The 13357-nt window shown below is 35.2% G+C and overlaps 1 non-coding gene across 1 annotated transcript; it reads right to left on the minus strand.

Moving 5' to 3' along the window:
* Positions 1-11500: 11500 nt before the first annotated feature.
* Positions 11501-11574, minus strand: TRNAV-CAC (transfer RNA valine (anticodon CAC)). Its single transcript has one exon. It is a non-coding gene; the product is annotated as a tRNA-Val (tRNA).
* Positions 11575-13357: the final 1783 nt, after the last annotated feature.

Below are 13357 nucleotides of genomic sequence, written 5' to 3' on the forward strand. Positions count from 1 at the left end.
ACAAGATTCACATGGCGGTAAGGAGCTATCTTCTAACTTGTTTAGAAGTCCATTCTTAACCAATCTCCCAATCCTATAATGTAACCTAGTCTTAGGCACCAAAGATAGAAATTTTGATAAATTTTTCTTTTCTTTTATGAGTTTCAGCTGTTTTAAACATCTCTATATTCAAAAGGGCTTTTACCTTAGGTATTTTTTTAACACGTATAAGTTATTTTCTAAATTCGTAGAACAATTCTTAATTCCTTTCGAAATAATGAACATTTCATTATTTTCAAAAGAAACTTTATAATTGTGTTCTGGCAAACATGAGATACAAATTCAATTCCTTTTCATACAAGGAATATAATAAACATTTTCAAGTAAAATGTACTATTTCTAACAAATAACTTCATATCTCCCACTGTTTTAGTTGAAACAACCTCCCCGGGCCCTACCTTAAAGGTTGCTTTTCCTTCTGTAAGTCTTCTCTAGGAACTAGTTTCTTAAGAGAAAGCACAGATATGATTAGTGGCACCTGAATCAATTATCAGGTTCTTTTATCATTTTCCACTAAACATGTCTTAATTATAAGCAAATCATATTTACTATGTTGTGCTTTTTGTGTTTCTTCATCTATGACACTCATGATTTCTTTAGAAGAAGTCATGTTCTCAAATTTCTTAGCTAATATATTAGGTATATTTGCTAGAATAATGTTTCAGGCTTTTTCATTAGTCTTAATCCATCTGTCATATACTTACCAACTCTTTTGGTTTGCAGAAGAACTTGGAGTTTGAGCACATTCCTCTGTTAAAAAAAATTTCAAATCATCGTTCGCTAGTATATCCGATTTCCATGTTTATTTATTAAGATCGTTAACTAAACTGGAAACGTGCAATTTTGAAGAATTTGACATGTTGAATTTAAAAAAAAAAAATTAATTAGTAAACTGCTTTTAAACCCAATTCAACTTTAGCAAAAGTAATAATGTACCCATAAATTCATTATTTATTTGCAATGATACTATATTCAGCCAGAATATGTGCTACTGAGGTGCAGTCAAATAAAGCAAGACATTATTGACTAAATACTATCTCCAGAATAACTCTTATTCCTATATTCATTTAGTTACGGTTTTCAGTCAAGAACTTACTAACACTTAGCAATTCTGCAACTGTAACCCTCCATTTTCAGACTTCAAAGGTCGACCCCAATGATGCTACCGAATTGGAAAGTTGAGAATGGGAACGGACCAAAGAAATCCTATCCATTTCTAGAGTTTGAGTTGTTTCAAATTTTATGTTACAACCCACCAAGGGGATGGCCATGGTTAACAAATAGCTAATACCACCTAGAAACTATAGCAGGCGCAAGATAGGAATCTCATGGTCCAAACTAGCAGAAGAGACCGCAAGACACGTTGACACATATTCTTCAGCCGTTTACTATGAACTACTTCCCCCATTCACCTTGCTATTAACACATGCAGATACTTTCCGAATGGAGCAGTTAAGGTAAAATCAACAAGAATTCGAGCATGGATTTCACGGTGTGAACTCATAAGGACGTGAGAGTTAAGATCAATATATTGTATATATTTAATCTTACAATGAACTACTTCCCCTATTCACTTCGATGTTGACCCATGCAAACACTTTCCGAATGGAGGTTACTCCCAGGGTGACACGAAGCCAAGCATGAATCTCATGTGGTGAACTCTTAGGGTTGTGAGAGCTAAAAACAACAAATTGTATATCTACGTGAGCATGCAACTTACTTTTATTATGAATTTTAATGTCCAATCTAATTTTATAACAACTTATAATATAATAGACATGCTTTGCATTCATAACATACATAAAAGGCATTCAAACTTTAATATAACACTTATATTAAACTCTAGAAGCCGTACACATGCATACTATATATTATAACTCTTTATAATATATTTTCAATGCATGTAACATGCTTCCTATGGAGAGATTTTAAATATACATGGCATACAATATGCAGATACATTATGTTTGGGCCATAAATTTGAGCTTTGGAGGAATTTTAAGGACGAAATGTGCTGTCCGACATTACGAAGGATTGACTTTGTTGCAGTTTCGGGTGAGTACCTGATCTGGTCTTCTTTTGGATTAAGAGTAATTATTGAAAATTAAGTTATTAATTTTGGAATTTACATATATTCAGGTTATTGGGATTGGTGTCCTAATTCTCCTAGAGTCTAGTTGTTTTGTAAAGATACATATTGTTTAATGAATAAAATAATTATTATTTAATTCTGGCATTTACTCATATCCAATAAACAAAGCTACTTGGTTATCTTATGTGAACTTAAGCATGTATATGTGATATACAAGTGGATCTTGCCTTAAGTGATAACCTAAATAGGTCTTTAGTATAAGGAGTAAGGTGGGATACCTGATCCTGGTGACACTACGGATACGGCCAGCATTGTAGAGGTTTACAAGGTGTTGTAAACTACTACAAATGGTTGATCTTAACCATTCATGTGGAGACGTGGAACGGGGGTGTCCTATACAAAGAGTTTTATAAGACCTAAGCCACGAGATGACTAGACTCTGCATATAATACCATTGATACTACAGACTTGCATCTCAACTAAATGACCATAAGTGACACGACCTAAATCCTAAGTTTTTTGGAAACTCCTGCCTTTGAGGGGAGTCCTTTGATTAGTATGGGTGAGAGTGGTCAAATTGCCATCTCAACATGCCTACCTTTTTGGGCACTTATCTAATCTGGGACCTGGGAACTCAATCCACAAGATGGAATTCACTCCTTTCTCGAGGTAGGGATAAATAGAGAGATTGCTCCCTTAAGAGATGATTTCGAGGCTTGAACATAGTGGCCACAACTTCTCTTTGGAAGAGAAGACTCAGTCATAGTAGGACTATGACTTATGTTTATTAGAGGGATCAGTGGTACTTAAGGAGACAGATGTAACTACAGGGGCATAACGGTTATTGGCCCAGTTATACTTACGAGCGATCTGTGAGCAAATGTTAAGCGATGAGATAAATTGTTTACCATATCGCATAGCGTTGGTTATGCGATCACGTAGGCGCTAGAGGTAGGCGATCATAGTGGGAGCATGCGATGCTCGTCGTTTAGTAGAAGACGCGCACTAGACGATCGCGTAGTTAGCCAGCTAAGTTACTACCTATGCGATCGTGCATATGCGATACGGAGACACTAGCTAAGCAATCGCTTAGGCAATGATGCTTCGCGACATTGTAGTCACTTAGACGATCACGGAAGGCAGGCGTTGTGCTGAGCACGTTACGCGATCGTGTACATTAAGCTTCATCGATTATTTACGGTACACGATCATGTAGTAATAACTAAACGATCGTTTGGATTTTTATCGACGATCGTATAGTATATGCTAAACGGTCGTTTAACTCTAGAGCACTGGCAAGCGATAGAACGAAGTGTTTGTTTTATCGTGTAGACGATCGCGGGGTGCTTAGTACACGATGGTTGAAGAAGCGATGCTTTGCTGAGCGGTTCAAGACCCGGTTCGCCTATTTGAACTGGAGACTCCTTGTCTTTGTAATAGTTAGCTTTCCTTTTTGTGTTTTAAGGAAATTTTACTCGGCTCATCAACTTTTATTGCTTATACATGTGATGTATGGTACTTATATGCCAAAGTGTTTGTCATATAGTTAAAAACCCACCTTAGGTTGTGCAATTATTCATGCATCATGTATTATAAATGTTATAATATTGCATGAAGAAATTACTTGAAAGCATGCGCATGCATCATGAAATATAAGAGTTATATTTTGCATGCAGTGAGCATTATCATGCATCATCCTTTTATTATAAGTGTTATAGTCTAAGGGTTAATAGAAGCATGTTTTTCTTATTTCATTGCAGTTTCGTATAAGTGTTATTTAAAAGAAGTAGCAATGAATGGATAATGCATTGAGCATGACACTGAGGTTGTTTATAATGGTTATAAGTTCCTTGCATGTGTTAGCTTAGCATTGTGGTTGTTTCAATTTATAAGTGTTATAAAGGAAATTAGACCTAAAATCAATAATTCAGAGTGGCATGCAGACATAGGGTGAACTCAAGTTTTTTAAAAAGGGTTTTAAAAATTGGATTGAGATAGACCTAAGTTCAAGTGGTTCTAAATAGTTTAGTAACATAGATTAAACTTTTAAAATCGGTTTAATAGGATTAAATTGGTTGGAATAAAAGATTAAATTTGTTGTAAACCTATCTATAAGGGACCTTTTGTCTAAGGCGGGTTCTGGCTAGGCTGGAGTTCTTAAGTTGACGGAAATGTAACACCCCTACCTGGGAACCTACCTGGAAAGGTGAATTAGATAGATTTTCAACAAGCATGCGACGTTTTGGTCAAAGACTCCGTTAAAGCGTTTAATGGATGATGATCAAAAGTTGTTCAACTATCTAAGGTAAATGTTACTCTTGGGAAAACCTAAAAGTCACTTAGTTAAAATCCTTAGCCGTGTTTTTTCAAAGTAAGCTAAACCTTAGGTTATAAAATACTCAGTGGGAGGAGGAGGCGTATCAGATATGTCTATGATTCCACTCATGTTTCTCCATGTATGTTCACATCGTGAGATTTATGCTTGGCCTCGAGATGCCCAGGATGCATCCCCCTTCGGATGGTGTTTGCATGAGTGAATATCAAGGTGGACGAAGAGAGTATTTATATTAAGTAGGTGAAGGGTTTGTGTCAACATATCCTATGGTCTCTGTCATTGGTTCACACCGTGAGATCATTCTGTACGCCCTCGTGTCGTCTTCAGAGCGTCCCCCTTCGATTGGGTTTTCTGCAGTTGGTCAATATCAAGGTGAACTCCAGAAATGGATAGGGCCGCTTTAGGTTTTTCCCCAATCAGATTTTGTCCCTTCGGATTGGCCTTTTGGGACGGACCTCTAAGGCTTAAAATGGTGGGTCACACTTAGGGAGATTGTTAAGTAAGTTAATGATCTCTTTCTCAAATCAATGATGGCTTGTTGTTATAGGAACAAGAGTTGTTCTGGTATTAATGACTGGTTGAGAACTTCTCGATTCAGATGAGGGATAATTGACCTCCCTTCAGCGGCTTTTGTCCTAAACCTTTGAAGTGTCATTGCGAAACTAGATGTCATACGGGGTTCATGTTAGTTTTTCTAAAACCTTGTTGGATGTTGTTTTGTTTTCCAACGGGTATTTGCTTAAAACCTAACGTAGGTCAATGTGTTTTTCTATTCAACAACTCGTTAGTATTTCAATTTAAAGCTTTTAAAAATGACTGATTATTTACAGTGGAAAGATTCGTGTGAAACAAATTTCGTGGCAAACGAACTCCATCCCGTTACTCTCCATAAAAGGAGACAAGACAGTAAATATGATTTATTGGTCTTGGAGACATATCTGGTAGAGAGTAATGATTCTACCTAGTTCCTTGATTCAGGTGCTACAAATTATGTCAGTTCCTGTTACCAAGGATTTAGTTCCTAGCAAACGTTGGCATAGGGAGAGATGACTCTTCGAGTTGGTACTGGTGAGGTTGTTTCAGCTATTGTTGTAGGCAGACTGAAGTTATTTGTTGACAAGAAACGTTATCTATTATTGGATAATGTTTTGTAGTTCCTCATATAAGAGGAACTTAATCTCGGTTTCTTTTCTCATTGAACAAGGTATACCGTCTCTTTTTTTTAGAATAAAGTATTTATTTTCAAGAATGGAATGGAGATTGGTTATGGTTCAATGGAAAATAACTTATATGTACTGAGGCCGTTAGTCCTAAAAACCTTGTTTAACACTTAAATATTTAGTATGACAATAACAGCTAAAAGAACAAAGGTTTCTCCAAAGGAAAACACCCATCTTTGGCATCTTAGGTTAGGTCACATCAACCACAATAGGATTGAGAAGTTGTTGAGGTTGGGACGTCTAGTCAACCAGCTCAAGAGTTGAGACTACCTCGACGTAGTGGGAGAGTTATGAACCTACCGGATCGCTACATGGGTTTGACTGAAACCCAAAATTTCATTACAAATGACAGGGCCAAGGATCCGTTATCTTTTAAGAAAGCAATGGAGGTTTTGATCACTAGACAATTGTTAAGACGTTCCTCAAGTATCTTCGAAGAACGAGGGATTACATGCTTGTATATGGAGCTAAGGATCTGATCCTTACGGGATACAACGTTATTGATCCCTTTACAAAGGCCCTCACGGCTAAAGTGTTCAAGGGTCACCTGGAAGGTCTGGGTCTGCGGACATGCGACATCTTGTCTAGGGCAAATGGGAGATGATACTAGGGTATGCCCTAGTTTATTGTATATTGTACATTTTTATATTGTATTGTACATTAGTCTCCCGAGTCATTAGGACAAGTGGGAGATTGTTGCCATTGATGTCCTAATTCTCCCAGAGTCTCGTTGTTTTGTAAAGATACATATTGTTCAATGAATAAAATAATTGTTATTTACTTCTGGCATTTACTCATATCCAATAAACAAAGCTCCTTGGTTATCTTATGTGAACTTAAGCATGTGTATGTAATATACAAGTGGATCATGCCTTAAGTGATATTCTAAATAGGTCTGTAGTATAAGGATTAAGGTGGGATACCTGATCCTGGTGACACTACGGACATGACCTGCTTTGTAGAGGTTTGCAAGTGTTGTAAACTACTACAGATGGTTGATCCTAACCATGTGAAGATGTGGAGCGCGGGTGTCCTATACATAGGGTCTGTATAAGATTTAGACCACGAGATGACTAGAGTCTGTATATAACACCGTTGATACTAGAGACTTGCATCTCACCTAAACGACCATAGGTGACACGACCTCAATCCTCAGTGTTTTGGGAACTCCTGCCTTTGAGGGTGGTCCTTTGATTAGTATGGGTGAGAGTGGCCAGATTGCCAAATCAACATGCCTACCTTTTTGGGGACTTGTCTAATCTTGGAGCTGGGAACTCAATCCACAAGATGAAATTCAATTCTTTCCCAAAGTAGGGATAAGTAGAGAGATTGCTCCCTTTAGAAGAGAAGACTGAGTCATAGTAGGACTATGACTTATGTTCATTAGAGGGATCAATGGTACTTAAGGAGACAGATGTAACTACAGAGGCATAACGGTTATTGGCCAGCTGTACTTACGAGCGATCTGTGAAGGGTTATCGCACTGCTGATTGGTTAAGATAGACACATAATATATCTGTAGTAAGGAGAGTTCAACTATCGATCTTTAGTGGAGTGCCGACAGTTAACGGATGGTGGATCCCGTGACTAAAGAGTTTCACGTACCATTGGAGCTTCGGTGCTACAAGTCCATGAGGTCCTCTTGGTAGCTTGGATTCTATTGAGGATCAGTTCTTGGTGTTGATTTGAAATGTTTAATTAATAAGAGGTATTTTGATTATATATGATATAATCAGTATGATGTATAAGATACATCTAGTGGAGGATTGATGTAAATGAGTTTTACATGAAGTACCATGGAATAAAAAAAGAACTATGGTTTATATGTTGCATGAGATGAATTATTAAAACTATAGGTTATAAATATAGTATGATAAGTTGGTTATCACAAAGTCATCAAGTAAATTCGGATTTACTAAACGAAAGTTGGGTGCGCTAAACGATCGTGTAATATTTACTAAACGATCACATAGTTTTGTTAGACGACCAGTGGCTCAAGGTAAACGATTGTGTAGTGTCTGTAGGCGACAGACCGAGCTAAACGATCACATAGCTTTTGTTGGACGATCGCATAGCTTTATCTAAACGATTGGGCATCGACCTATATGATAGGTCTCAGCCATCTCCCACTTACCCAGTCGTGTATGCGATTGTTGTTTCCTCTTTTCATCTGCCTCATACCAAGTCCGAATAGAGCCCACCCTATGGATTTTCATACCATGAATACCAAGGTTGCCTTATTGGTGGTGTCAGATTCAACTCAACACCGTCGAGGTTTTCTGGAGGATGTTCGTGGTTCTGTGGAGGCCATTCATGTTGCGGAGGAGGTCGTGACCGGTGAAGTTGTTGAGAACGAGCGCAAAGTGTTCGTGCGGTGTTACGGTTGTGTAGATCGAGTATTCGAGGTTGCTGTTGTTCGAGCGGCCGTGTGCATCGAAGCGTGTAGACACTGCTTCATTTGTTCTTACATTTTTTCCCTGTGTACATTTGCTGGTCATGCTATAATTTTTGCATTGTAATTGTATAGCCATTTGTTTTCAAATCGACTGTAAATATATGTTCATTCATGATTATGATTTGGAGTAGTCTTGTTCCGCTGCTCATGGAAATCTCAAGTTCTGATTTCCTTCACAGGTTTGCTAATAGAATTAGGCTTTTAGAATTAATTTTGGACCAAGCCACAATTTCGGTAAAGTTAAATTGGAGACCTTTGAGTAAATTAGTTATTTGGAGTTAGACCCAAAAGATTAATTTAAATACTAGATTTATTATTTTAAATGTTGCTTAGAGGTCTTGCTTGGCAAGAAGAAGATAAACTTGCTTCGGTTTATGTGGATTTAATTTTGAGGTAACCTTACTATTAGAACCGCCTTCGTGTCAGACAATGAAATTAAGGATAACCTTGTTGGTCCTGGTATTTAGATAAGCATGAAATATGTTTGAAATATGTTATATGTATGAACATGATCTAGAATTTTATGAAATATATTAAGAGGATGAATGAGCATGGACCTAAATTTTGAGATAAGTGACACCACTATTAGAATGCCTTGGCGCTAGGAAAAATAAGATATATGTTGATAAGCATAACTTCATGTGACTTATTATGTAAGTATAAATGTGTACCATGCGAATTATTATGAAATTATTATGAAATTGTGAAATTGTAAGTATAAGTGTAAATCGGGTAGGTGTAAATTTTTTCTTGTACTCTATGTCCCCAGTTATCTACCCGGTCTTACCCCTTAAATGGGAGGCTTATTGAGCCAGTGCTATTGATCCAACATTCACTTATGAAAATCTAAGGATAATCCCACATAAACAAGAGTTCATAGTTAGTTCAGGATTAAGATCGAGTTACCTAGGTCATCATTTTGAAACAGTTAGACTTCAACAGTAAACGACATTCTTGGTCTGATCTTCTGAAAACTCATTGTATAGGATGCCCCTGCTCCTCATGTCACTAAATGATCAAATCAGGATCACTTCATTTGTAGCACACTACAACAAATTGTAACAACTATAGAGTGGGCCGCATCTGATAGTGTTACCGGAATAAGACACCCAACCTTATTCATATACTATAGACCGTTTTGGCTATCTACTCGAACTTGATCCATCTTTATGTCGCCACATAAATTTCAAGTATTCATATAATTACCATAAATTTCAAGTATTCATATAATGGATAAGGATCCATCTTTATCCGTTTTGGCTATCTATTTTCATTTTCATTGTCTTTCAAGGTATGAGAACGTTGTTTTGAAACTACATCTTTCATAGTGCAATTGTTATTTCACTTCATATAAAACCGTGTAACATGCAACAAGCGAAATATCCTTCATTGTGTTATGATATTATGAAAAGGACGGTGGAGTATTGCCGAACACATCTTCTCATTTTTAGTTGATACATGCAAAATCCTTCGTTGTTGGTGTAACTGAAATCAACCAAATAATAATTACCTACATATTAAAGAACAAATAGAAAGGTGAAACATGATCCAAAAAATGATACATTAAAGTAAACTAGTGCAAAACTAGGCTATACTATAAATTGAAAATAGATATTATAGGTATACGATCTCATTTAGGTGACTAACAGCAATGATGATGTTAATAAAGGTGTTCAATATCGGTGTTCTTTAATGTTGACTTTCGACCGAAATTATTGATGACTTTAACGTCACTTTTCAACTAACATTATAGATGACCAACATTGAATACCTTTAATAACACCATCATCGATGCCGATCTTCTAACCAACATTAAATGACTTTGTTCGACATTAAAGATATTGGCTAATTTGCTTCTTGTCATTAACTGTCCGATATGAAAGGTGATCCATTCACTTTAAAAAAAAAAAAAAAGATGCATGTATTTTAATGCCTACTGTTTAAAAATATCCAATTCATTTTAATGTCGGTCTGAAAATTAAAAATTAATCATTAAATATTCCACTTTATTCAAAAAATTTCCATCATCGCATTTTATTAAAAATAGGTAAACTGATAATTATTTGTGGTCACGAGTGTCAACTTGATAAACCAACAATATTTATTATCCACCTGTAAATGCAAAATCCTAGCCTAAAATATGGCAATGGACAATAATTTAATACACTACCATACACTAGACACAAAGTTACCTAAAATAATGCAATAAATCTCACTTCCATAAAACTACGATTAAAAACATCATATCCAACACTTCTATATCTCACATATTTCCCTACCCACTCCTCTAAAAGCTACAATACATAAAGCACTTCTATAAAATATGAATGAACAACCACTTGTCTCTACACATATTACAAACAGTATCAATTAACATTTTATATATATAAACTACTATTACATTCTATTAAAGACAAAAAAAGAAAAAAAAAACCACAAGTTAATTCTTACAAAAGTCGTCAAACAAAACTTGTTCATTCTGTTCTAACCTTATTAATCTCTTCTTGCTTATATGCACTTTTTGTATTAAACCATGTTTATTTCAGACCAACATGTATAAGAACCTGTAAAAATTTAACACCTAAAGTGAGGCTAATAGCTAAATGCAACAACACATTTATATAAAATATTGATAAAGTATTAACCAAAGTGGAAAACTATTTTGATGCAAGTACTTTTAAATATTTAAGCATTTCATTATTCATGCAAGTACTTTTCTAGGAAAACATGTCCAAATGTAGACGTTATACAGAATAAAACAAAGATTCAAACTCGTAAAAACAATTAAAAAAAGGAAGAAGAAGAAGAAGCAAGCATTAGCATGAAATAGTTAAACAACAAATGCACTAAGGATGTCTGAATCAAAAGGGAATATTCAACAATAGCAACGAATGGAGAAATTAAAACAGTCAGCAATATCTATCCTACTGACACTTGGTTCTGCTCATCAAACTAGATCAGGATAGAAAATTAATGTTTGATCAGTACTCATTTTACTTGCATTTTCTAGCAAGGCGTGAAAAGGCATAGACTCTGGATGTTTACACCATTATAATACAAGTAATGATTGAATGAAGTCACATTTTGTAAAAATCTAGAAGTGTTGCATCATTCAAGAGAACGCCAATTTTTTTCGATAAATGTCTGAACCATAACAAAATTTGGATACAATCTTAGTGGATTAATAGCTACCCATCCTAACCATGGAAAGAAAATTTTCAAACATCTCTTTGACGGACATCGATTTGCATCACTTCTTTATTAAATCTATTGGTTTAGTTTGATTCTTGGTGGGTCCCAAAACTGAAAAAATAAATCGACTAAAATAAATAATGAGAAGTAAAAGAAAAAGAAAGTTATGTTTGAGCCCAGGTTCAAACTGGGGACCTCTAGTGTGTGAGACTAGCGTGATAACCAACTACACCACCCAAACAACTTTGGACAAAATTAAAATATTTTGAGTTTCAATTTTGACAAAAACATAATGTTTTAAGTTTACAATTTTTGTTTCATAAAGGAAAAAATTGGATTGCTATTATTAGAAGGGTTGGAAATACAATGATAAATATGAAAATAAAAGAACATGGATTGAGAGAATAAAATACCATTTAAAGATTAAATTCTCACCCTCCCTCTGGTCCCCCAAAACATTAAATACGTTTAATCAACCATATAGTCATAAAAAAAAAATAAACTAGAAAAAGTTTACCAAATAAACAAAAAAAAAAAAAAAGTTACTACATTACAAACCATTAAAATTTTAGTTGACCCAATATCTCCAATTTTCAAAAATAAAATAGAAGAATTCCCATACGAAACCTTCAAATAAAGAAATAAACAAAAGCTTACTTTCAACCGCTGTCACAAACTAAAGACTCATAGTCATAGAAAAGCAAAAACAACATTAAATAAGCTCAGCATATTCCTACATGGAAAAAAAATGAAGCACATTTGCTCAACTACACAAAATAAGTATGGTGTCGTTATAACAAAATAATTGTTGAGTTTTTACAAAATTTTAGAAGTGCAATTTGTTCCACATTGACAATTGAAGAAAGCGATGAACTCCTAATACTAAAAAGGAGTCTATACCCCTAGTTTAAGTTGTCCTAGTTAGGAGAGAATTGTTTTATGTGATTGTAGCAATCTTTCACATAGTTGATTTTTCTTATCCACAGTTTGTCTCCGAGTTAGGAGTTTACCACATAAATTCTTGTGTACTCAGTTTCCATTTTTAGGCTTGGAAATACTAGGAGAAAGTACGGTTCTAGGCTTGGAAGTCTCTAACTATTTTACTTGAGATTCCTTGATATGAGGCTCAAACTCATATTCTACCTTACCAACTTGTTTTTGGTACGACGGAGAATAAATACCTTCTTCGTCATTCGATCGAGAGAATTACTCAAACGTGTCGATCTCGGTGCAACAGACAATGGAAGGCTCTGAACGAATTTCTAGTGTAAGCCCTAGATGTGCAAGTTCAGCATAATAAAGTCCAAAGTCTTACTGTGACCTATACTTCGAGAAACTAACTGCTCAACATTGTGGTCAATGCAAGCAACTTCACTGCAAGTCTCAGTATTACTAGAAGATTGATGTTCCTACGATCCTTCTAGTCTCCCAACTGATTCAGTAATCTGAGCAACGAGGTTACTCAAGTTACTAAATTCATTTTTAATTTTAGTTTCAAAACTGAAGCTATCTTGTTGGAAGCTAAGGGATTTTTGTTTAAGTCGTCATAGTTAGAAAAACTTTAAGCCTAGTGTACTAACTCTAATTAAATTTCTTTTGTATTTTCTAGTTCGAGAATGGGAAAAGAAGTGTGAGTAGTCAAAAGCTTTGAGAGACTGCTATTGTAATTAGGATCAAGAGAGAGAATTGTGTTTTGTGATTGTACCAATATTTCACATTGTTGATTTTTCTGGTTTGTCATTTTTCTTTGAGTTAGGAGTTTACCACGTAAATGCTCGTGTACTCAGTTTTTTTCTTTATTTTAATTTCTCTGTCAATTTTCTTTTTTTTTTTTTTTTTTTTTTTTTTTTTTTTTTTTTGCTTTTTCCTGTGAAAGAAGTGGAAGGTTTTTCTGAACAAATGATCATAGTGTTAGGTTTGTAGTTTCTTGAATTCCTTAGTATGTAATATGGTTGCAGCATTGTTTGACCCTCCACATCAGAAAAGAATTCTTGAAATAGACTACAGTATTGTGAATAGTGTAG

Source organism: Benincasa hispida, chromosome 7 (assembly GCF_027475165.1).
Source record: "Benincasa hispida cultivar pf3 chromosome 7, pf3_genome.v1.1, whole genome shotgun sequence".
NCBI classification, from domain to species: Eukaryota; Viridiplantae; Streptophyta; class Magnoliopsida; order Cucurbitales; family Cucurbitaceae; genus Benincasa; species Benincasa hispida.